This window comes from Lagopus leucura, unplaced genomic scaffold (assembly GCF_019238085.1).
Source record: "Lagopus leucura isolate 7727_CA_CO unplaced genomic scaffold, USGS_WTPT01 Super-Scaffold_100015, whole genome shotgun sequence".
NCBI classification, from domain to species: Eukaryota; Metazoa; Chordata; class Aves; order Galliformes; family Phasianidae; genus Lagopus; species Lagopus leucura.
Window position 1 is genome coordinate 9,256,308 of NW_024962269.1, and position 25,414 is coordinate 9,281,721.

The 25,414-nt window shown below is 39.2% G+C and overlaps 1 long non-coding RNA gene across 2 annotated transcripts in view; it reads left to right on the forward strand.

The window, feature by feature from the left end:
* The window catches only part of LOC122182733, a 280,673-nt gene that overhangs the window by 155,537 nt on the left and 99,722 nt on the right, over positions 1 to 25,414 (forward strand). Inside the window, exon 1 of one of the 2 annotated variants that reach the window (XR_006179964.1) lies at positions 14,745 to 14,778. The exons of the other annotated variant lie outside the window; for it this stretch is intronic. This is a non-coding gene — a long non-coding RNA (uncharacterized LOC122182733). Of the gene's footprint in view, positions 1 to 14,744; positions 14,779 to 25,414 lie in introns of those variants that run through there. 2 annotated transcript variants of the gene reach the window in all.

Sequence of the window (25,414 nt, forward strand, 5' to 3'; positions counted from 1 at the left end):
TTCAAGCTCGCTACCCTATTTACCCAAAGGCAAAGTGTGATGATTTCATAAAAGATTTCATTCATAAAACTCTTGAATGAGTAAAGCAATTTTACACAGATATCAAAGAAGGATTCCGTTGTCTTTCTCACGTTGTAACTCATGAATGAGTAAGGAGAGGGGTAAAACTTTCAAACTATCAAAAGGGAATGGCATTTGGTCTGCTTCTGAGTCTGCCTCTGTTCAACCAGGCAGTTGATGCTGGATGAAATTTTGCATTTGGCAGTAGTGCTTACAGCTGTAATTATATTAGAGAAGTGTTGTCATGTAGAGAAGGTAAGACTCTGTCCTGGCTGACTTACTGTAGGTGTAGTAAGTGAACAGGCTGTGTGAAGCCTTTCAGTGGAAGGTGCAGCTCTTGGCAGAACACCAGAACAATGATCCCTCCTCCACCTGTGAATTGCTGTCCCAGATATCACCCCATTTTACAGCAGTGCAGCAGATGAGTCTTGCATGTGTTAACAAGTTTGGCAGAGGTGTTTAGGCACCGCAGAAATGAGAATGAACAATGCAAGCTGTGACCCATGTACTGAAATGCAGGGATGAATCATGCATTTTTAGTCTTTAATGATACCAAGTCCATATTTAGAAAAAACATTGAAGCTTGAGACATTCACCAAGTCCTCTTCTAGTTGCTTGCTGTGTAGCATCTTCCCTTGTGTAGTATTATAAGCTAGAGTTCCCATTACTATGTAATCCTCCAGGGTCAATCAGATCTCAGTGCAAAATATTCAAGGGAAGCCATGCTTCTGTCAATAAACCTCACTCTCAAGAAGTGCAGTTTCCCATTTGATGGATCTCATTACCTGATGTTGCCACTGGACGTAAGCAGATCTTCTAGGCCATGTAGATGTTGAGCACTTTTGCTGGATATGTCCTGTAAAGGAGAGATGCTTTGAGTCAGTCTGTGTGCAATTTATGATTAAGTAGCAGAAAGATGGAAAACACACTGGAAAGGAGGAGACAAATGAAAGCAAGACTGTGACCTGAACTGTTGTATGCATACTTTTTTCTTTTTTTGCCCCTTGATGATGAAGATGTATAAACACCTCTGACTGACTTAACATTGCTTGATATCTGTAAATGCTTAACTACTGCCAAAACATAATTGTTCTATTTCTGGTAAATGTATTAGGCTTTGATCCCTGTAAATCATAGTCAATACATTTGTCAGGAGTGTAATCTCCTGTGTAGTTTATTTACTTACTTTTGCTCTAGCTTTGGAGTAGAGGATGTAAACAGACAGTCGTATCTGTAGCAAAGCGGGTTCATGATAAAATCCAGCTTTACAATTTAGGTTTCAGTTACTTGGATTGCAAGACTTTCTTACAGGAAAAATAAGTGTTTGTGTTTTTTTTTTGTAAAAATTGTTCATGTATAGTGTAATTTGAATCATGTACCATCTCTCTTTTTTTTTTTAATGCTATAGGCATTTTTTCTCTACTGTGCAGAAATCCTAGCAATAGGAAGTACGCATTGTTTTTTTAACCTTAGAAATACTTGTGTGGTGATTATTTAATAGAGCTTACCAGCAGTTAACAATTTCTAAAACAATGGGGTTCCAGAATTGTGCACTTAGTATAAATTTATTTATGGTAACATTCAGTCCTTGAGTTTCTTTTGCCTCAAATACTCTGCCAATGCAGTTCCTGGTCAGTGATCAGCCAAAAGCCCACATTTTTAGATGAATTTCAGCAAATGTTGGAAAGAAATCTCCAGTTCTGTGAAATCTGTGCTGCTGTCAATCACACATGTGCAGCCAAGCTGTGGTGGTTGGTGCCTGTTGGCAATTGTGCAGGCCAGGTCCTGTGTCTTTAAGGCAAAGTTAAAATGGTGGTTATCTTGGGAATGTCAGGATGGCTTAAAACATACAATGTGCCATTAGAAACTTTAGGAAAGGAGGAAATCTGGATGATGATTATTTTTTGAGGGGAAGATTTCTCGAAATGAGTTGAGTAGTCTGCCTCAGAGACCGTCTTGCACACATGAATAGTTTCTCAGAAGAGGTAGCTGAAGCCAATAGCAAGTCAGTGATTCAAGAGCAGGTTTTGAGCAAGTTAGTGATTCAAGAGCAGGTTCTACAAGCTGCCAGAGAAGCAGAAGGAAATAATCTGAGGTACCTTGCTGGAGCCTTCTAATTTTGTTCTTATGAGTCTCCATTACAATGAAAGGCACAAATCAAAGTAGGAGCTAATGGTTTGGGTCTGTTTTTCTTTTTTACAAATACTTTAAGAAGGTTTTTTTGTGTTGGAGGAACACAGTTGTTCTTACAGTTCCACATCCCTAAACTGAAGGGGCCCCATCCTGTGCATCTGTGTTGGAGCAATGTTTGATGTAAGACTGCAGAATAGTCCACAAGAGGCCTAAATGGAGCTTCCGGAAGAGATGTTACAAATCTGCTCCAGTAGCTGAGCTGCTGATGAGCATAACAGCAAAGGATGATGAATATGGTGTTGTGCAGTATGTTGTTATTCAGAAGTCTCCAGCATAATCTCATAATAACTTTCTCTGGTAGCGCTTTGTTACTCGTTCAGAAGCCAACATCCCCTACTGAGAGGCTGCTTCTATACCAGTTACAATGAATAATCTTTATTCTTGTGACTGGTAAATGTTGTTTAAGTTGCAGAAGTGTACCTCAATTTACAACTCATTTCTGCAGTGCTGAGTTCTTTTTTATGTGATTTCACATCCGAGCTGTAACTTGAGGTAAGCTCTCAGGGGATAATGCCATTGTGAGTACTTGAGCATGAGGTACGTAATTCAACATTTTAGCTAATATTTACTTCAGAAACTTTGTGCATTTTTAATGCTCTACTGTAAAAACAGTTATTCCTTCTGGTTTTTGCCTCCCAGTCACCCATAGGACAGTGACTCATTAAAATTTCATGGCAATATTTAGAGAAATATACTCCTTTCTTTAGCATGACTAACCTGCAAGAGAATCATGCCAAAGTTTCAAAGGTACTTCAATATTTTACTTATCTTTCTTAGAAAGCTCATTATGAACTGTGATCTCAGCAGCAATGGTAGACATGAAGCTGTGCAATATGAACAAATTATGCAATAAAAATAAAGGAACAAAATGGCAGATGTGCACTGAAGAATAGTATCGGCATATGTCCAAATGCACTGCAGGTACTCTACAGTTCCTCTCCAGCTTTGTCTTGGGCCCAGAGAGAATCTGTGGGGGGGGTGGGGAACAAACCACAGAAAACATGTTTTCTGAGCTTCTTATGCTGTTTTTTGTTTTAATTTCTTTAATTTTTTTTCTGGGAACTTGCAAGGAAAATCTTGTTTCACATAAAGTATAGCTTGAGCTCCAGGAGCAGTACACTGTTAGTGAAGTGCAGGTGTGAGTCACCCAAAGCATTTCCCACAGCCTCTAGAGTTGAGACTCTTGGGAAAAGCAGAAACCCGAGCAGCCAGCAATAAACATATCTGAAAATACTTTGAGAAGTAGCTCAGTGTTCAGGTTTCATGCCAGTAGAACAGAGAAAACATGTATTGAGATGGTGATGTTCTGCGCCTTAAATAGTTGGCAAAATAAGGTGATCACAAACTGTCCTTTGTGCCATTGGCTTATGCTCCATCCTCATCGGGTGCCTCTCCCTCCCCTGGCACCCACTGTGAGTTTAACCCTGCTGGAAGCCATGGGTTTCTCCCATCTGTGGGTAGTGCAGATACAGGATGGGAACATGAACCATCATTCAGGTTGAACATTCTTGCAAACACCTTAGCAGAAAGATTTGTAACCCATCATGAAGAGAAATTTCTAAGAGGGGAGAACCAATCCTGTTAGTTCTCATAGTTTTGTTTTTTTTTTTTCTGCCAGACCACAGCTGCTCCTGATGTGACTGAAGGTAGTTCAGGAGGGACACTTAACACCAGCCTCTCTGGATGGGTGTAGATAAGATGAAGGACACATCCCATAATGGCAGCCCAGAGACCTTGCTAGGTGCTGGTAGCCCAGCTAAGACATGCTCCTGGAGCGGAAGAGCTCTGGGATCACTGCCCAGGGTTTGACCAGCAACAATCTCCTCCTGTAACTGGGGAACACTGAAGTTCCTGTAGGATATCCCAGTTACTGCAGAATCAGGAAGCTGCTTGAAGAGCCATATCTCTTTTTCAGCCAAAGGCCTGAGGATTTTTAGATGAACCAATAAATTCTTTCTAATCCCTTCTTCCAGTTTAAGCATTCTGGTGTTTATCTGTAGATGGATCAGCTTCAGACTTATCTCAGCCCAGGGTAAAGCCTGCACCAGATGTACTGCACAGCAGCAATGGTAGCAATGGTGTTAGCTAAGCTGTCCAGTGTGCTGTGCCCTTTCTGTGACAAAGTCACATCCCAGAATTTGCCAAGGATCAGCCCTAACCAAACAGTTCAAAGTGAGTGAAACTACCACTACAGTATGGTGCTCCAGGAAGCCTGACATTTTACTTGGAAGTTATTATGCTATTAATCTTTAAGTAGGCAAAGATCACCTATATTAATTCTCAGGTTATTATAATTAGGTCCACTAAACTTTACATGTGTGTGAAAGAACAGATACATAACATGAAGTACAGTAAGGTAAAGTTTTCTTTTTATTTGGAAAGGTGTTCAACAGATACCAGCATTTTCCTGTTAGCTGGTCTGACCTGCAAGGTTGCTTTAAGACAGTGCTGTGATATTTTGTGGATTGCTTTAAAAAGATAGCCAGGTTCCTGGGAAGCAATTTCAGTTTGATATTAAAACAAAAGGGCTTTAAATCAATCTTTTTGTTTGAGCTTATCACATGTCTTGTGCTTGTCTTACATAGCCTGTAGGAAAAAACACTGGTTAATGTGCTGCTCTGGAGCGCTCATGAATTTATGTCCAATGTTTTCTAACTACTTTACAAAAAAAAAGCTGTATTAAAGGTGCTTCATGAGTGACTGAAGAAATATTAAACCTGCTAAAGAGATCCCTAGTTGCAAAGGGATATTTGCGTTAGTACAAGTGCATCAGTCTCTATGGATTTGAAGTTAGAAAAATGGGAAATAACTGAAATTGCTTTAAATCAAATTTGGGAGATTGACAGTGGAAAATGGTCATCATCAAACCTAGAGACATATGATAACAGTTGTTTTCTTGGAGAAACAGACAAGGGAAAATTTTGTGGTTAAGTGGTGCCTGGCTTGCATAGATTCCCTGAACAGAGAAAGCAAGCAGAAAGCTCATTTAAATAGACCTTTGGTGTCACTTTTCAAAATCCCAAAAGCCAAGTGAGATGGGGGGACTGAGCAAGGTCACACAAATGAATTGTTTGTGTCCTTGAAACTGCTGTCAGCTCTGCCAAGCAGGCAGTTGGCAGCACCTTCACCTCCTTGCTGAACCAGAGTTCTCCATGGGATGAGAATGGGAGGGAGAAGCCAACAGCTGTGTGCATGCAGGCAAACTCTGTGAAGGGGCAGTGACATGCTTCTGTAGGAGAAGCTGGTCTGGTTGGGCACTGCTCTTTGGAGACTCTTCTTAGAAAGCAATAATGCAGTGGCACAGCTGCACGGGGAGGTTGTGGGGTCACCGTCCCTGGAGGTGCTCAAGAACCATGGGGATGTGGCACTGAGGGACGTGGTCAGTGGGCACAGTGCGGGGTGAGTTGGGGTTGGACTGCGTGATCTCAGTGGTATTTTCCAACCTAAATGATTCTATGACCTTAAGATAAAGAGATAAGCAGATAATAAATACAAAAATGAGATTTTACTGAAATAAGCTTTCTTGCAAACGTTCTTTTTTCCCTTCCTGTTCCTTCAAGCAAATACTTAGCCAATTTATGTTCTCATTAATGCCAGTATAAAAACTCACACCTTTAGTTAAGATAGGATGTGATTTTTTTCTGTGTTAAATGTCAGTATTTTCATCAGCTATGGAAGTTCTCTCTCTGTAGGAATAAACAACATTCTCGTGGAAGCAACGTGGTGTTGTCTGCTGTTGGTTCCTGGGAAGGAACATTTTACTAAAGTTTCTTGCATGTTAACTAAGGTAGATTCTGAGTTGGGCCATTAAATCAATGCCTTTCCATTTTCATTTAGAGTTGATCTTTTTTATCCGTAATATGATGAGTATTTCAAGCAAGTTTTCCATTTGTCCTAAGTAATTTCAGTTCCTTCTTCTGAGACTCTGATTTAATGCAGACCTTTTCAAAGACATCAAGTGTGCACAAATTATTTTCCATACCGAACATGCTCTGCAAGGTATATTTTTTTGTTTTAATTTTAATTAACCACATCTCAGTTACAAATATTTGCAATGAAAATCTAATAAAGCTTGCCTGGGTTTGATTTTCATTACCATTGCAAAACTAGAAGCAAATTAACAAACATGCATGAAAGGATCATGAACCGTCCTGAGTATACAAGGGATAACTTCCAAGGTTTTTATTTCCTTGGATTTCTGAGCTTGCCTGGTTGTGGTTCTGACAACGCTAGAACTTGAGTCAAATTTGAAAAGAGAACATCCTATGGTTTTCTGCAGTCAAATGTTCATAGCAGCAGAGAGTGTCTTAACATTAAAAATCTTCCTATAGATTTGTTCTATGATGCTGTGTCACAAATCAGGCCTAGGCATATAATTTGAGGTGCAGATAAGAAAGGTAAACAAACTGGTTTCAACTTTGCTGGCCTTTGTGGCTCACACGCCTTGAGTCTTGCTAAGACTCATTTCAGTGATAATGTTTACATTTAGAACAATGGATTAATGTCTTTCAGATGAAAAGAATGAATGATGAACTAAATACTTTTGTTTAGGCCAAACATGAGGCAGAATTTGTTATAATTGTCTAGGTATTTTCTCAAAGATCTTATTAGAGTAATCACAGTATCTCTGCTTTCTGTGCATCTGTTCCCAGATAAGCTTTCCTTGCAGAACCGTGTATGCTTTTATAGAGATTACCTCAAAGCTTTGGATTCCTAAATTTATAGTTCAATGCATGGAGACCACAACAAACACATCTGCACAGCTCCTTCTGTCTGTCTGCACCAACATCATCTGTTCTTCTAGCATGGGATTAGTGAGAAAAGTTGGTAATGGAAAGACGTTGTGGTACTGGAGTTTGGAGAAAGTGAGAATTCACTATGAAATTAGAAGGCTACTTGAAATCTGAGGCAGCAGCCTGCTTCTTTATAGTAAGTCTGTCTAACTTTATATCGAGAAGTTAAATAAGAATTTTTACAGCTGGCTTTGAATCCCTAAGCCTCTGTCTTTCATACTGTCTAAAGCTCCTTGGCTGTGAATGAAAACCCACTGTATTGGAATTAGTCTTGCTGACTTTCACAGCTGTGGTTTAACGTGCTCAAGATGAGAATTTCATTACGGAGCCTTTAAAACTGTTAATTCTTAGTGAGAATGCTAACAGTAATAGAAAAATAAAATGCGCAGACCTGTAGCAATAGATAAAGGTTGGCTCCTGTGAAGTGGATTGGTTGAAAAGAATAGGGACAAGATTAAAAAACAGTCTGAGTACATATATGTTTGCCTTTCAAGTGACTTGTTTTGGTTGTGTCTGTTTTCCCTCTATAAACATTTATGCATTTGAAATGGCATTAATGTTAATGGAAAGCAAATTCTGAAATTGTATGTGTGATTACCTCCAGAGCTGAATTTGAAATGCTAAGTGCCCTGCTGGTAGGAAAAAACCTTTGCCAAATGTCAAAATCTCTTTCAGGTGTTGAGAAAGTGGTATTTCAGACCTTAGACCTAAAGATTTGCTTGTGTGAGCCCAGTTCTCAGCACTATCTTGTCCCTGAGTGAACAAACTTATCTGGGAGCACGCTACAAGGAAGCTTCCATTTTATTTCACCTTGTTGGCACCCCATATATTTAGTAGCATGGCATCTGCAATAGACATCAAAGAGCCGTTTCTCTGATTCTGCTGATTCTCTCTGGCATTCAGGTAAAGGTCAAACAAAGCTACACTAATTTACAGTAGAGATTGTTGGTTTTTGATAACCCTGAGCTCATTTTTTTGGAGGCACAGAGCTCTCTACAGAACTTGAAGCCCATTATGGTGGACACAACATTCTCCTTGACTGCTTGGGCACTGGCTCAACGCTTTGAGCTTTTTGTGCTTCCTTCCTTGTGGCCTGTTTTCCTTATATCATTATTAAGTGACTTCACGGAGAGTTGCTATATCTCATTTGAGGCATGTGCCAAATAAGTGAAAATAACATTTCTGCGCTCTTCTAAGCTTTCTCAGATGTATTAATCTCAGAGGTACAATGAGGCATAATGAAATTGTTATTAAAGTCTCTCTTTAATGTGAGGATGAATATATTATCGCTGCTTTGAAGGGTATGTAACATATCTGTTTCATGGTCAGAACTTATTTATTTGACCCTAGTTACCTGGTTAAGTTGTTTTACTGCCATCTTGTGCAGAGGTTAAATGCAGTGTGCACCGTGCAAAAATAATGAGACGTGCATATTTGGAAATATACTCATGCAGCCCTTAGCATTATTTAAAGTGCAGGTACTGTTGTCTAATGATGATGAAGATTTCACAGTGCTGAGCAAACCTTACTACAATTTCTCGTTTGTCCTGCAGCTATGGGAAGTCTGCCCAGCAGGGCATTGGGTGGGCATGGCTCTGCGAAGAAAAACAGCAACATGGAGTTCAAAATCATTAGTCATCCACATTATGTGCTTCATTAAAGGCTTTCTGTGCCTTAATACGTGCAAATCTGTTGAGTACCTCTCAGAGAATCCATGCTACTACCACCAGTGCTCTGTGTGAAGGGTCTGGGTGCAATCGTACCCAAGGGCTTTTTAACCTCAGAGGAATGATTCCCTACACACTCCCCTGGGCTTAGAATTTGTAGATAGCAATAAACAGTAACAGTAGATACATTTAGAATGAGGCTAAATTTGAGGCACAAATAACGGCTAAGATATTAGACAGATAAATAAATAGATACATGATATATCCACTCTTCTACTCTAATGTGGCATTATATTTCTTCAGGGCCAGGCTGCCTAAACTTCCCATCTGAATGCAGTGGAGTTGAAATATATCTGTTTTTTTTAAGCCCCTTGTGTGTATGTCTGGACACTGGGACTATCTCAGAGCTGTTGTCATTATTTCCTTTTTTTTCCTCTTCACCTTTGTTTCCTTTTCACCATACACAGAGGATGGTTGCCTTTGGTTGGCCCCAGTGGTATGGCAGTTAACATGCATGCATTTCTCCACTAGGAAGATGCATGTATTTTTGACCCAACAGCATTTATTTACATTTCAATGCTTCTAACATGATTTGTGGCACAATATTTAACTAGCAGCAGCATTTTGACACTCCTGGTCAGGGCCTGCTAAAATCATCCATATTAGCCTGTGATTCTGCATAATGAAATGAAATGGAACTTGGTATGATACATCAGCTGGGAAATGTTGCCCTTGCTGGGGCTGGGCAGCAGGGCAGTGTGAATCATGATGTTCAGAAGCTTTCCTATCAAGGATGTATTACAAACGTTAGCCAATGCTCATCAGTAAAATACAGGTTTATAAAAAATGGTTTCAGAAAGCTATAAGTGGGTTTGTTTTTACTGCTGTTGAGATAAAGCAATTCTGGAATGATGATGTAAATGTGATGTTGTTAATTAGTTGCCTGCATTAGCTCTGCCCCATGATGATATGATAGAATGTTTTCAGAATTGTCTAAATAGATCATTTCTCTTCTGGAGGCACAAAGCATTACTTAGTTTAGCAACTCAAGCTATGTTCTTCCTTTTGCCTCCTTTTCATGCTTTCAGATAAAAGGAACGTTTTTGTCAATTGGTGTCTGTAAGAGCTGGAAGGCAACCACTAACATTTGGACCTGGTGAAGAGCTCAGCACCTTCTCTCTTCTTTTTTTATGTCAGCAGGCTTGGAGATGTCTGGCATCCTTTTTCTGGCTTGAACTTGGAATGTTTTACAATTAGGTTGTGCTAATGTGGTAGTCTTCTGAATTGAATGTGAAACAGGTTTCAGGAAAAAAAATTGTGAGGCTGAGTCTTTGAGCTGCCTTCTTATCTCTGGCTTGGGTTTTGTTTCAGTTATAAGAACTGTCATCTGTACTGAACAAATAAGCACTGAATTTTTAAAAGAAGATTTGTCTACCCTAGATCTGCATCCTGGCATGCCTGTTCTATATCTTCATTAGAAAAGTTAATGAATCAAGCAGCACTGTGCTCCCCTTAAGGTGATGCTTTTCATCCTTGCTGAGGCTAGAATGTGGGGAAGCTGTGGTCTCTCCAAAATGACAATGGAAAACTAGTAGCAGGATATATGTACTTTTTCCACAGATTTGTTAAAACTTCAGTGCTTAGGCATTTCTGGATAATGTTGTTGTTTTCTATGCAAAGTAATATACGTGACATTTCTGTTATAAGATTAGTCAGAATAGCCTTGTGATTTATGCAATAAATCTGTGAGCCAAATTCTGGGAAGACTGAGGTTAAAAATAGGGCAGTAATAATGAAAAAAATTGAAGTAATATGGCCATGGAAAATGTTACATAAAAAATTCAATAAAAGATGATAAAATGAATTTAGAAGATGGTCAGATTTGATTTAATCATCAGGGAAATAAAGGAACTTATGAAAAACAAGGATCTCCCTTCTGCCTGCCTGTCTTCTCTCATACTTTTTTAATGTTTACAGGGATCTTGTACCATAGAGTAGCTGTATGTGCATTGATGGCTTTCTGTTCTGTGGTTGGGAATGGGGCTGCCAGCCTTTGTATGCCCATCCCTGGGCTCCTGCTTGTTGCTGCATGACAATACTGCATGCTGGACCCAGCCAGGCACAGGACTGAGCCAGGCACCCTGATATAGTGCTATTCCTGTGCCTTTCCCTAGGCAGTGCATTTCAGCAAGGTTGGTATGAATCCTGAGTAGCAACTTAAAGCCTTTCCTCACTGTAGAAGACCTTAGTGGGGAAGAACAGCTCATCCAGTCACTGGTTTCCTTGCATGGGCTTGGAGCTTTGTCATTTAGTGCCCTACAAACTTAACTCAAGTTGTATGTTTTAGCTATAATTGATTCAGTGTACATCTGTCCTCCACATCAACTTCTATTTCTTCCTTTGCTCTCTCAAGTGTAACTGTATAAATTTTGAGGTCATTTTGCAGAAAATTGGCTATAATTGCTACATACAAAGCTGAAAGTTAGAAAATAAAATATCAACAAGACAAGCCCTTGGTAATATCAGGCATATCATAATACTGCCACTAATCAATTCAGTAAGACAGAAGATCCAGGTGGGTTTAGGGCCTTCAGCCTTTACGCCTTTGGTTGAATATTGATGCTCTCAGTTTTGCGAAAGGGGGTCCAGTGACATTGCAGGGATAATAAGACATCCAGTGTGTTCTTTTCCAAGCAGATGGCAACAAGGACTCTTTCAGAATGCTCAGACCCATAGGATCTCTTTGCTTTAATACAGAAGCAAGGAAATGGAGTGCTGCGTCCTGATGAGAAGAGAAAAACACATTTCAGCCATGTTCAGTTGCTTATGGGAAGGACCAGGTTCACCTGTGTTAAAGATTAGGAAAAATCTTTCTTCAAGCTTGCATCCAGGATAGATAAAAATGCATCTGCTCCTTGGGTGACTTTTATCATCATATTTCCTAGCATTTGAACCTTATATTGTACACTGATATTTGCCAGCTGCTCATTCTGTGTAGAACTGATAAAGTAGAGAACAGGAGTGAAGATCAGGGAATGCAGATCCCTGATATCAAACTACTGGTTGTTTTGAAGCATTAGTTTGTCTTATGTCAAGCATATAGCCTGGTTCAGCTGTTGGAAGCAGACAGCAGTTGCAATGAAGCTCTATGGGTGGAACATTGCATGGCAATAATTCCTCCAGGTGAAGGGCACTGAGGTGAGATGCCCTTGGGTTTTGTTTTATTTTTTGTTCTCAAACTCAGCTGGATGGCATAGAAGGGTGGGGTGGGAAGGGGAGAAGTACTTTAGTTAAACAAACATGGGTTTGACTATGAGAGCATGATGAAGATCTTCAGCAGATATATGGGAGTACTGCTTGTGTCAATTCTAGAAGGAACTTTTCACTGTGGACAAGAAATCTTGATGGGAAGCATATTTATTTAAAAAAAAATCTGTAAAATCCTACAGCTTTCTGCTGATAGGCTTGGGATTAATATAATTGGAAACTTTTTTTCAGAGTCTTCTATTAGCAATTCTTTTGTGTTATGTTGCTAGTGGGAGTGCTTACATTAATTTTAAGATACTATATTTACTGGAACTAGTTACAGACATTTCCCATAGTTTTGCGTAACATAGCAAAAGCAATGATATGACTGCTACCTGCTGTCTGAGTGTGAATAGTCACCTAATGCAGTCATTACTAGCACAGGGCTGTAATTTGAATAAATACATTGATTTGATTATCTGCTCTCAAATAATTCTAGGGTGGTTCAGGATGAATGTTCATGGTGACTTTGCTATTCTTGAATTCCTTCTTTATTCTTATAGCTGTTTGCACAGTTCCTGTCCTGTCGCAATCAGCTCCAATAACTTTGCTTAATTTCTTTTTATTTGTGATAGTTTCCTGTACAGCTCTTTCTGGTACAGATCATTGCTTTTGCAAATTATGTAGGCATTAAAGAAACAAAGAAAACAACTGTTATTCTGATAAAGTATTTCTGAGACTGAAGAATATAACCACTCTCCCTTGTTTAAGGTAAACTGGAAAAATAAATTGGACCCCACCTCCTTACATCCATACTCTGTTATGAACGTTAATAGCTAAGCATTAGGGTTCAGCTGTTAAAGGAAGAATTTATTTTAGAGGCTGAATCATTTAATAGAGGAGTTGGGACATAGGATGTATGTTGTTGGAATTTTATTCTTTCACAGAAGTAAAGGAATCAGACGTATTCATTTTGCTATTACACTGCTATTAAAACTAAAAGAAATACGTATCTGAGAGAGTGCTTGTGTTTGGTGGAGAGATGACCTGGAGAGGAGACCAAAGAATATTTCTTGTTTTGCTTCGTTCCTGTTGTGTAGAAGGAGCAGGATCTTGGGGACCCCAGTAATCCTGTGCCAGTTTTCATGAATGTAGAACTGCATTCAGTAGTGTCTATTCAGTGAAGGCTGATTCTTCCCCAAAGTGCTGGATTGTTATGCGTGTGCTGTTGATTTCTGGATATAGAGCAGTTCTTGGCAAAAAAACTCGATATATTGCATATGTGCCCTGTGAGGGTATAGCATGTCTGTAGTCAGTCTGGGGTTTTTGCCAGGAAAAGGCTACCTCATGTCTGGAAACCCCAGACAAATTCCTTACAAATCGTCCAGATGAGATTAAAAAAGAGGAAGAAAATCGTAACTCCCTCTCCATAGAAGAGGCTGCGTGAGTTACCTGTTACACCTCCTTGATGGAAAATAACATCAGCTACACCTGTGATATTCCTAAAGCCTTTTTATTCAGGTATCTTGTTTGCCTTTGTGTGGGTCACTAATCTGCCCTCATCGTTTTGCCCCTGTTATACAGGAATTTGATAAACTACCCTGCTAGCATATGAGGACACAAGGGCAGCATTAAATGCCTTAACTTAGAGCTTTTTCTTTTGTTTCAGAAAGAAATTGGACTGGTTTGATGCAATTTGCTTTAGACCAATCCATGTCGGCTGCTCGTAATCTCCTTGTTATATTCCAGGTGGCTACAAACGCTTTGTTTGTTCCAGAATTTTTCCAGGAAACTGCAGCTAAGCTGCCTAGTCTATAATTTTCTTCTCCTCAGTTTATCCTTTTTGATATTAGGCATTAACTCTGTCCTTTTCAGTTTTTTTTGTGGCCTTACCTGTCCCCTGCTTCTCAGAGATAAGTGCTAATCATTGCTCTGTGCAGTTGCTGAGGTAGGAAGGATTGTGAGATATTTCTAGGATTGCAGCAGAAAAATATCTGATGCTATAATCAAATTATCTTCTTATTAGAGTATAACCTTCTATACCCTGACAATTGGCTCTTTGCAAGGGTCTGGCATTCTGCAGTTTTACATTGAGCCATCCTGAAGTGGTGTGTGATAGCAAGTATTTACAGAATCATTAAGGTTGGAAAAGACCACTAAGATCACCTAGCCCAATGTCAACCCATCCCTGCCATGCCCACATGGAATCCATGGGGAGAGAGAGCACTGTCTGCCCAATGCATGAGCTGCCTTCTCCCTTTGTCTCCTGCAGGCCATCTTCTTGCCTTAAAAAGAATGCTTTGTATTTCAGTAGTTGCCATGGTAGCTAAATAAATTATTATTGAGCTGAGTAATAATTGCTTTATAACTATAAATCCAAGCAATCCATGCTGGCACATCTATCTGAAAACTTACGTGCTAATTCTTTTCGTATTGATCTTTCTCCCTTCTTGGTCTTTTTGCATTTGTGAATTGTTTTATTTCACCTCTTAACACTGAGTAAAATTAAACCAAAGCTTTTGTGTTGTAACCTCCTTTTGAATCCAGCTGTTAGAAAGTCTCTCTGACCAGCACAACACAAGGTGGTACCTCTTTGGCTTCGATTTAAATTCAGCAGAAAAGGAAGTTGCTTTGTGTGTGCCTATATGTGCTTTTACTTGGGTATTTTTCTGCTTTGCCTGAAGCACATTTTGTGATAACACTAATAAATTTGTGATAATACTAATAAATCACATTATTGCAGGGGTTGGAAGGGAGCTCTGGAGATCATCTAGTCCCATTCATCTTCTAAAGCAGATTTCCTACAAGAGGTTGCACAGGTAGGCATCCAGACAAGTCTTGAATATTTCCAGAGGAGGCTTCACCACCTCTTTGGACAGCCTGTTTCAGTACTTGATATAAATCAGATATTATTTATATATATTGACATTAATGGACATGGGCAAAATTTTCATAGATTAGATGGAAATTTCCAACGTTCTTTGCCAGAACGCTGACAAAAATGGACCTTGGTCTTGTTGCTGATGGCGGGTCTTATTGTGTCTCTGTTGCTTTGATTGTCTCTATGGTCTGTTGCCTCTTGTTTGTAGCAGTGATGCTATATATGTATATATATATATATATATATATATATATATATATATATATATATATATATTTTATTATCTGGATCTGGGCATTTTTTTAGCTTGTTGGGAGGTTCACTAGGTTGAGATAACACAATAATTATGAATGTAGGAGTAGGAAACTGATGCAGCTGAAAATCGAATTATACATTATTTGCAATTGACACAATTATTCTTTTCCAACACAGTACTATTTTCAGATATGTTGTTGATAAATGCATGTTTTTCTACTCGAGATCTGCTTGTCAGGCCCATGCTGAGATCCATCTTTATTTAGTTACACTTCTAAGGAGCAAATCCTGGTGATAATGCAATAAATCAAAGTCTTGTTGCATCGTGCAGTCCTCACAAGTTAGATGACTTTTTAAGCCTTGCAAAATCCTTGTGTTTGTCTAATGTTTCTAGGTAAACAGGTGCCATGTACCAGTTCTCATGACTGACACATCTGCCTTGGGGTTTGTGGCACAGCCCACAGCCAAGAGTTTAACCCAGTGTGTGAAATCTATGTCCGCTGATCTTATAAGGACGTTGAGATGCTTTGGGCATGTTTGTTCCTTACTCTCACTTATTTGAGGAACAATCTTTCTTTAGGAGACGTTGTATGTGGCTGCTTGGCAGCGTGTCAGTTCTACAAAGGCACTGTAAAATCAGGCTGAGATATCTAGTGAAGGCAGAAGCAAAAGCAGTTTAGTCAACAGTTCAGCAGTTATAAATCTGGGAATACACTCATAACAGAATCAAAACCAGGGAATATAGGCTTTATCTCTTTATAAACGGGTGCTTCCCTTATGCCTGCAGTAAGATAGAAGGGAAGGATTCTGGTCTGTATTTCTAGTTTAGCATCTTCAGAGGAATGTCTTTTTTACACCTAAATCATGTTAAACCTTTGTGAGTGGCTTTCACTGCTGTGTGGTAGGGAGTGTAAGCAAGCATGTTCATATAGGTGATAGCAAGAAAATAGCCTAAGCTTTTCAAGAAGGAGGCTCTGAATTTTAAAATGTAACAAATGCACAGATTACATATACAAGTGATGGAACAATACTGTAATGCAGGGCCACCACTCTGCTCCTGTATCTGTAGCTGTTTGCACTGACCATCGCTTTCTGTTTCAGTGTGCTGCTGTTTTGTTTACTACTGTTTCCTTTCTTCTCTATTGACATTAAAGGATAGTTGACTCTTGTTAGATTTTAATTTTGCTGTTAACATGCTTGATTGGAAAAATGTTCTTGTAACAGTAATAAAAAAAATGTGTGCGAGGCAGCACAAATGACATGTAAGCTTATGCTGTGCGTTTTGGCTAATTGAAGATAAACAAATGTATTATCTTGCAATTAGTGCAGCTTGTATATGTAAACGGCTTTCTAGCAAGTTCAACAACTTGATTCAACATGCTGTGTTGGATTTGGCACTAGGTTTTATTTTACTGTAACTTCAAAAGCTCCCTTCTGGTTATCCCGGCAGCCTGATGTATGGACAAGATACAATATCATGCTCTTTCAAACTCCTCTGCAGAACACAGCAATAGTGAGGAATTATAAGCATACTGGAAAATGCACTTTGTAGTGTGTTTTTTGCAGCATCCTTTGCAGCTGATAAAGTGATGCCGGGCAGTGAGACACGTTAGCAATATATATGAATGTTAGCAAGCGTGGTGCAATGTTTTTTTCTTTTTTAATTTCAGAATATATCCTGTTCTATGAGATGATTCCTAATTGATAGCAGTGATCAGCTTTCTTTTATTGTTACTATTTTCCTGAGAGGAAAAGCATACTGAACAGGAGAAATCAGTAGCTTGGGAATCATGGGAAGGAGTGCTGTTGAAATATGAAAGTGTTGTTGGAACTAGGCAGGCTCATTTTGCCATAATTACCCCATTGACCCACAAATGAACTTTACTTCTCAAAGAAACAATTTCGGAATATTTCCTGGGAAACGTTTTGCTGTTGATGTGCGAGCATACAGTGCAAGATGCTAAAGACTTATCAAAACTTGTGGCTGAGGATTAGCATAATGATGAATGCAGCTGCCTAGTGCTGCTCTGCAGTCAGCTCATGGTGCACCCTATCTTTATAGGAGTGCTTTGTGTTCTTGTGAACAGCAACCCACCATGGAGCTGGGTGATACCCAAAGATGTCATCTGGATGTCTGTAGGGTTTTGTTTGTTCATTTTGTTGTGGTTTCTTTTTTTTTTTTTTTTTTTTTTTTTTGCTTTTTAATCAATCACGTAGTTAAAGGTTCCTCCTTCTCCCATTCCATATAAAGCTGTGGACATGGCTACCTTTACTGGTGCTTGACCAGAGGCAAGCACAATGATCAAGCTTTTACTATCCAGCTTCCAAGCCTGGATCTTGGCTTACATCTCTGTGATGTATAAGGAACTATAAACCAGTACACCAAGACTTGATCATCTGAGCCAGCTGCAGACTAGAAAACATATTACAACAATGGGCTAAACATATTGGGGTACGAGTTTTATAATTATAATAAAATCTAGTTCTTTTCATGGAACGTTTAATGTTCCTGAGTGTATGCTTGCTGAGGGTCCTCAGATTTCTCTTCATTATCAACAATGCTTTTCAAAACATATCTTTGGTTTAGAAAAAAAAACAAAAACAAACAAAAAAAAACCCTGACAATTCAAGGATGAATTATATTTGATTAATTTGATAAATTATACAATAATATGATCTAAAAAGGTCTAGTACAGCGATAGCTAATTAAATAGACAAAATTCTTAATATACTAATGGCCCAGTTCAGGAATTAATTGGTAAGCTTTTGCAACAAGAAAGATTTTTGCACTTCTTTGATATGGTTTTAATTAGGTAAGGGTGGATATTCCTGATGCTTATGATGGCATTCTTTTGTTGAATTAATTTGTGGAACTTATATGAATTTAAGTACCGCATGCTATTATATGGAAGATGGTAAAAGCGAAACTGATCCTATATTACTGAAGGTTCATCTTGAAAAACACTTTTGAGCTTTTTTATTTGCAAATTGTGTTTTGCTCAGTTGAGAAGTCTGTTTCCACAGACAAATTGTCCTCTGCTTCTTCAGAAGCCGCTGCTCTCAGGTAACTTTCATTTCAAACCTTTGCCTGCGTAATTAAAACGCAAACTCGAGACCCTTTTCTCAACATTCCCATAGTCTATTTCTCATTATGCTTCTTGATGAGATTTTTAGGCTTCACAGAACACCGTCTAGGCAGCTAATCCGATGCAGTGCTAAGATCACAGCACTTCTTGTGTAATTCTTATTAGCTTAATCAAGAAACTTACTGAAGCAGGAGGTTTTTTAAGGCCTGCCAAATCTGAAACCATAGATCAAAGTTCATAGCCCTCTGACCCTTTTGCCCTAACTTGCCTCAGCAAAGTCTACATGAATGGCCTTATTGTGACTATGGCGGTGTCCCAGCGCCTGTACATTTGCAATTGTTTAGGCTTAGGAGGGGCATTGTGTTGTGACTGATGAAATGCATTTTCTTCTCTTTCTGAAGTGTAAAGGTTTTCACCTCCATTGCCCATACAAGCATGCCGGTGATTACAATAGCACTTAGGTGATCCTTGTTCCTGTTAGACCCAGCGCCCCATTTTATGACGGAGTGTAATTAAATGGCTCAGAAGGCAACATTGGGAAAGCAGCAGTGAAGAACAGGGGAAAAGCTTAATTTCCATATGGTCAGCCAAGCACGAACAACACCAGCATTGTGATCTGGAGTAGACAGTTTTAACCATTATCAAAGAGACGTCTATTCTTTACCCTGTCTCTTGAACACCCCTGCACTTCTTTGATTGCCCTTCTTCATGGTCAAAACCTCTTCTTAAACCGAATGCTTTTTGCATGGTGTGACTTCTTTGGCGTTATTAATATAATAGCAAGGATTATTTTTGAATAATAACGCTGAACTAAAGAATGGAAATGAAATAGTTCAACTAAATGAAGTTTGACCCAGAAAGGCTTAGAGAATTTTAATAAGGTTGCCTTAATAATGTTTTGATTTACTACTTTGTTATCCGGGGGAAATTACGAAAGTAAAATTGTGGGGTTGGAGCTGTTAGGGAGCATGGGGTAGAAATGCTAATTGTGCTTCTAAAGAGGACCTGAACTACTTTGGGTAAATTAAATTGTGTTCAGGTCTTTTTTAATTTCTTGACTTATCTAAATAGCAACCAGTGGCTCTCAGGAGCCAGCAATTAGCCAGGTGAAATGTTTTCACTCTCATACAGTCTCTATGTTACGAGCTCAGGAGCTACTTAAGTACTCAGTTATGAAATCAACTCCTTGGTTCCAGGTGTGCGTGCCATCGTTACGGCTTCTATAGTGCTGCAGTGATCACTATTTCTGCTCCTGAGCCTGGAGCCAGTGAAAATTTGGCTGTTTTGATTGTGAGTTGTGGCTGTATAAGCATGCACTGTGTTCTTGCATGGTGGAGGGAACAAATGCATGTAAAAGAATTCAACCTATACAGTGCAGAACTGAAGAGGGGAGGGGGAGAGGGAGGGGAACAACAATTAATTTTTTTCTTGATACGTCTGATTAAAAACAAATGCTTAGGGGCAACATAACACTGTATCTAGAGGAGCTAACTTGGAAGTCAATGTTTGTATAACAATAAAATGATCTGGTAATTCTGAAAACACCCTTATTGATGTTGCAGAGCATATAAACGTGGTACCAGACACCACAGGAGTTCATTAAAATAAAGCAAGAGGTGTTGTTCAGATCACAAATTTACTAATTAAAGAGGAGTGTTGATTGATTAAAGCAGGATGTTCATCTACAAAACAAAGCACACAAAGCAGTTCTGGTAATTATGGTTCTCTTATAGCAGGGGAGCATTTGAAAGTTTGACAGGCGATTGTTTTCTTAATGTGTGTATTCAATTCTCTAATCTTCAAAGCTATAGAAAAGCACTGTATCACCTGCAGGAAGTTCTCAATCTAAATACTCAGTGGCACATCTTGTGCAGTTGGGCTGTTTCCTTCCAGACAGAAAAAGTAAAAGGCAGAACCAATAAAGAGATTTATTTCAGGGGTAAGAATTTCTGCTTAACTCTGTCTTGACTACATCTTATTACTAAAATGCATTTTTGCTGCCGCAGCCAAACTGCTTTCCCTCCCAGTGTATAAAAGAGAAGTGTCAGTTCTGTTAGATCCTGAGATAGTGAATGTAATGATGCATTACTACTAGATGAAGCAAGGTTTATTCTGGTGGATTGCATTAACGAGAGCAGTGTGACAGATACGATGCAAGCACATGCTGTGTCAGCTTGGGGAAGAGCGTATAGGCAGAAGAGAATATTGTCATCCCTCTCAGCAAAATAATGTGGAGTATCTCTTTACTTATGGCTTGAAAAACTGTTAAATCATTGTGTCAGTGAAGTCCTGATTTAAACCTCCAGCAGTTGGTACTGAAAAACTCAATGATGTTATGATTTTTCATCTTTTTCCTCTTTTTGGCACATTCAGTGCCCAGGCTCTACTTAATTATTACTCTTCCTTTGCCCTGTTTTCTTTAAATAAAAACAGGGAGGGGAAAAAATCTTTTTCCAACAACCGTTCGTATTTTTTTTTAATTGTTTTGTTACATCATTATCATTTGCACAGTTATAATGCCATGGCACCTCTTACTGGTGTATTCTCGCATTCTTGCATTACGGTGGAGCTGAATGGGATTTACCAATTTACTTCTGGAAACTAAATGGCCTAACGTTCCTTTCTGGTTATCTACCCCTTCAGCCGGAGGGATATATGCAGTGCCTTCTGCCTTCTTAGCACCCTGTAGATAAATTTGTACAGAATTTCTGAAGCTGTCAGAGTGATGGATGGGCGGTACATGGAGCCTGCTCAGCCAGAGCATGTGGCTGCCTTTGCCATCCATCATTCTTTCTGCTGTCAACCCCCTGATCAGGGCTTCAGAGCAGGTCCAGGCTTTGACTAGGTCACAGTGCCACAGAAAAACAATTAGTTTGTCAAGGATACATGTATTTTAGCATGAGGATATTTGACATCTGAAATGCTGCTGTGTTCGGTATTCAATAAATCTGATTTTTGCTATGCTTTGAAGGAAGGGAGAGTGGAATGTGTCGCGCTGGGTGCTGCTGTGGTTGTGTTTGTGAATGGCAGGAGAAGAAAGTATCAGATGAGGGGAAAAAAAAGGAAAGAGAAAAGTTTTTGATTCCCAAGTAATGGAGGCAGATGTGTATTTTAGCAGGGGTGTTAAAAACAGCTCTCACCTTTTTGAGGACTTAAGGGTTTTTCCTAATAGTAATTTTTAGTAACTCTGATTGCTTTTGGGTCATTCCCTGGCTAGGTGTGTTGGCTCCTTTGACTCACCAGCTATTTGCAAAAGGGAAAGAAAGCACCAAAATGAACTGAAGTATTTCTTCCTACTTGTGTTAGGTTTCACTAAGACTTGGGTTTCTCTGAATGCCATTACACCTCGTGCATTCAGCTGGTAACTGAAGGTTCTGCTCCTCAACATCAGGCAAAGTTTTTAAATCAGGGCTGTCTTTAACAGCTTGATGCAGTTCTTGCAACCTGAAGCTGTAAGTCTTTGTTCTTGTGTCCCAGCAATTATCTCGTGGGAACAGATCTCTCAGCAGTGCCTACATGCAGTCTGAACCATCTACTTGTGTTTCCAAGTATAAACCAATTAGCTACAGAAAGTGCTGCAGTACTGAAGTATCAACAATACTTTCCAAAAGTAAATTTGTTGCATTTAACATTTCTGCATTTAGCCTGGAGAAGGTGTTGCAGTATCTTGCAAGTTAAATGGCCTTGTAAGTAAGGATAATGTTCTGTGCTTATGTGAAGAAGATACTTAAAATCCCAGTCCTGTCTTTTCTACTTGCATGGGGTGCTGTAAGTCTGGAGATGAAGTAACTGCTCTGGGTATGCTGAGCCAGCGCAGAGCTAACTCTGCTCCTTGTTGGCGAATATTGCCATTATCTGTCTCTATCTACTCTGTGTCAGTCTGAGCGACTGTGGTTTCAAGGCTATTTTCTCACTGCTCCGCATTTATGTATGTGTGAGGAGAGTTTCTGCTTGGAGCTGTTAACAGCGGATCAGCAGGGAAAATTGCTATTTATGCATTTTTATTTTTATTTTTTTTTTTACATTTTCAAGTGATCAGTTACATTTATCAAGTTTCCAGATAAACACAAATTATCTCAGTATAATTGTCATGTTTCTTCTCCATGTGTAGAGCAGAAGCCATTGCTGCTTGGCTGCTGGGCAGGCAGCCTTCTTGATGGTTGTGAGAAAGATGGCATAGCTGAGGCATATGCTGACGTATTTGGGAGGAATTAAGTCCCTTCCACACATCTGTGTTTTAATAACATGGCTTTTTCAGCATTTGTTTGCACAGTGGAACAAATCAGAAATAGCCACTGCAGCTGAAAGCAACAGACTTGAGTGTAGTATTTCTTTCCAACCTTTTTTTCCAAACCTTTCTTAGACCACTCTTGTTACATTATCATATTTCATCATGCTCTCCTCCTCCACTTGTTTTATTACCTTGCTGTGCCTCATGTGTGCATTTGAATTGCAAGGTCTTTGTGTTGTGAACTTTGCTTGACATGACTGTAAAAGTATAATATGAAAGCATAGCAAAGATTTTGTTTATTGGAGGGAAAGAAGAAATTTAACAGCTGGTTAGAAGAAAATACGCCATTTATAATGCTTAGGATAACAGTAAGGGCAAGGTTTTTTTTACTAAGCAAGTATATAGATATTTATGTCAACACACCCCAAAACAAGATGGCTCTCATCATGGTAATTTGGTGCACTGTGTGCAAGTGGAAGTTCAAGAAAAAATTCAACTTTATTTAGTAGACTCTTTCTATAAACCAGAATTGATATTTGTCATAGCGGAGAATAGTTTGACTTCTTGTTTCTGGCAATTAGCAGAAGTTTATGGAAGCAATAAGCCCACTGAATGATTCAGAACATGGCCCAAGTGGAGTCTTTTCATCCCAGCTTCTCCCTTTCTCAAATAAGAGGAGGACAGGACTCTGGCAGATGGATTACTGAGAGTACAGGAGCTGTGTGCCAGGCACCAAGTTGAGGAATCACAACATACACAGTGAATAATTAAATGTACTTTGAAATTAGTGCCTCTAATTTTGAAATCTTTCAATATCTTTTATCTTATACAAAATCTTGAAATATATCAAGTGGTGGTTCAGCTGGCTGCTATTTTATCCTGCCATGTCTGCTTCTTTGTATTATGGGTTGATGGCTGATGATCTTAGTGGTCTTTTCCAACCTTAATGATTCTATGATAGGTAATTAATTAATTCAGCTTGATAGGAAAAGTGGAGCTATTTTGGATAATTTGTTGGGCTCTATTGTAATGTGGTAGGCAGTGTGATGTGTGTTCACATCAGCATTGAGGAATTGTCCATCTACTTTTGATGATCACAAAGCTACATTAAAATAAATATAGTGACTGGGGTCTGAGACTGCCAGAGAAAAAAGAATGAGCAATTTTGAGCAGTAACTGGCAGACTATTAAGGAAGGAAAATGAGAGTAGATTTAGGAGACAAGTATACAATACATCAAATGTAAGATAAGTGTTGCCTAGTATCTAGGGGCTCAGCTAATGCCTTGAAACCTTACATGTGTTTGGCCTTTGGAGCTGAAATTTGCACCTTAACATCACCTTTGTTTTAAAGCCAGAAGAGATCACTACAGCCTAGTCCATGTCTTTGCTTTATCAAAGAATACATGTATATCAATCTGATGTTTATTATCATTTCCAGTTTGTTGTTCTTTATTAGTCCTTGACAAAGCCTTGTAGTTACAGTGCATTGTCATTAGAGCTAAGTTATAAAAATAACGCAGCTGATGTGTCCTATGCATGCTGACATTCCCCTCTTTACCCAAGAGCTCTTTTCTCCAGGGCTCTGGTATGAACATGACCTTCTACAGTGCTAAATATTAAAACAACTGTTTTAAGCCTCATGTTTTAGTTCTAAAAGCAAAGGAACAAAGTCACAGCGGAAGCCAGCTGGCAGACTTGCATAGCAATGTGCAAACCTTTCCCCTTTAGACATACCAGAATTTAAATTCACTCTTAAATCACGAGTCAATATGAATGTGAACTATCCAAGAACTCATTTATGCGCATCACAAAACCAGCCCACAAATTGGTACAGTGCTTTTCACTTGGCAGTCATTCCTCCAGAGATATCCAGGACAGAAATAGCAAGGGTGCTGCAGGCCAGATATATGCTGGCAGAGCTGCCTATGACAAAAAACTTGCTCAGCACCTGCCTCTTTGTGTTGGCTGCCATCACCTCTGCTTGGATTCTTGCATTTATAATGACTGAAACTGCCGACCCTAAATAAGAGTTAGAGCAGGTGTGGTTTTCTTATTATTGTTGTTTAGCCTAAGATAAAATGTTAAGTGCCATTGAAAGTGAGGAAGAAGACTGAAGAACACAGCAGAGCTGAGCAGAATCCATGTTCAGAAACTTGTCATTTCTTGGGAGTCAGCCGTGTGGTTGGCGGAGCCTCCGCAAGCGCTTGTTCCTCTTCCCTGCTGTGCAAACTCAGTTAGGGCTGACAGGTCTCCATGTGGGTGTGACCTCAGAATTTAACTCTTTTATCCTCAGTATTTAAAAGCTGAAATTGATATAGTTGCTAACCAGCCTATTTACTTCTGTTTCTTCAAGTTCAATGTCTGGTGGTGATCCCAGTAAATTTCAAGTGAATTATTTCATGCCAGGAATAAATGTGGTTCATCAATTTAATAAAAAATAAAAAATTGGAATGTAGGCCAGGATGATCTGAGATCCTCTTACACGTGGGCTGTCCCTCCTGGCTCGGGCCCACTGTTACCTTTACCTGCTGGAGAACTGAAGCAGCTGTCAGGGATTCCTCTTGCCAGCACCAATGGTAACTCATTTGCTGGCAAAAGTATCAAGCTCTGTTCTGCAGAATTGCTTTAAACAAGTGTAGGATGTCTTGGAAATGGAAAAGCCTGCACCTAGCACTGATTGCTGTCCCAGCTAAATTCCTTTCCTAACCTGTGTGTAGGATCTGTTGCAGCCAAGGCACAGCCGTTTAATGCTTTGTTGGAGGTTTTGTATATCTCTGCAAATCTACCCTTGACAAGTCTGACCAAAACGATTTGATATTCTTGATCTTATTTTTCATTGTGTTTCTAAAGGGTTTGTAATAACTAGAAAAAGCATTATCCATTTCAAAAGGAGAAAATAAAAAGGCCCTTCTGGAACTTTCCTAAAACTTTTAGTGTGTATTTAAGATAAGGAAGAACCTGAGGCCATGCACAAACAAAGCTTTTTTTTCTTTTTTTTTTT